Source organism: Octopus bimaculoides, chromosome 13 (genome assembly GCF_001194135.2).
Source record: "Octopus bimaculoides isolate UCB-OBI-ISO-001 chromosome 13, ASM119413v2, whole genome shotgun sequence".
Classification (NCBI taxonomy): Eukaryota; Metazoa; Mollusca; class Cephalopoda; order Octopoda; family Octopodidae; genus Octopus; species Octopus bimaculoides.
This window is the reverse complement of record NC_068993.1, coordinates 54,202,121-54,202,730: the sequence shown is the minus strand read 5'-3', so window position 1 is coordinate 54,202,730 and position 610 is coordinate 54,202,121. Positions and strand designations below refer to the sequence as shown.

Below are 610 nucleotides of genomic sequence, written 5' to 3'. Positions count from 1 at the left end.
TATGGGCAGGTATTAACTCTAATACAAAACCTCGAAGCAGTAACTGTTATCGGCTCGATCAGTGTTGTACTGTGCCTATACTTCGTATTTTTTCTGTAAAAACCTATTCTGACATTAAATAAGTCAACTTCTGGTATGAACGTTTACATTTGTACATCATTTTTTAACAAAAGAATTCTGTAAACAATCTACTTGTAATTTACACACCCACTAAAGTTTATTTTAGTTTTTGCGAAAAATGTGCATAAATTACATGGGTTTCTTACTGTATATATTATATATATACACACACACACACACCAGTAAAGCACGTAAATGCGAAACAAGGTGGTAAAAAATAGTACTCAAATACCGGAGGTAGAGTAATATGTTTTTTTTTTGTTTTTACTAAAGCTGCAAAACCATCACCAAAAAAAAAAAACTGCTATTCAGTTTCAAATTCCCATTCGTTTGGCTGTTGTGGTTAAGAAGTCTTAATCACAACAGCCCAACAAACAGGAATGTGAAAGTCTGAGTAGCAGCTTTTTTGTGATGTTGTTACAACTTTAATAATAATTTTAAAAAGTATGGGTAGAGACGGACTATATGTAATCTGAACCCTCCCCCCCCC

General features: G+C 33.3%; 1 protein-coding gene across 1 annotated transcript in view; it reads left to right on the top strand.

The window, feature by feature from the left end:
- Positions 1–610, top strand: part of LOC106867552 (suppressor of SWI4 1 homolog) — an 11,133-nt gene that overhangs the window by 1,331 nt on the left and 9,192 nt on the right. The window lies entirely within an intron of this gene.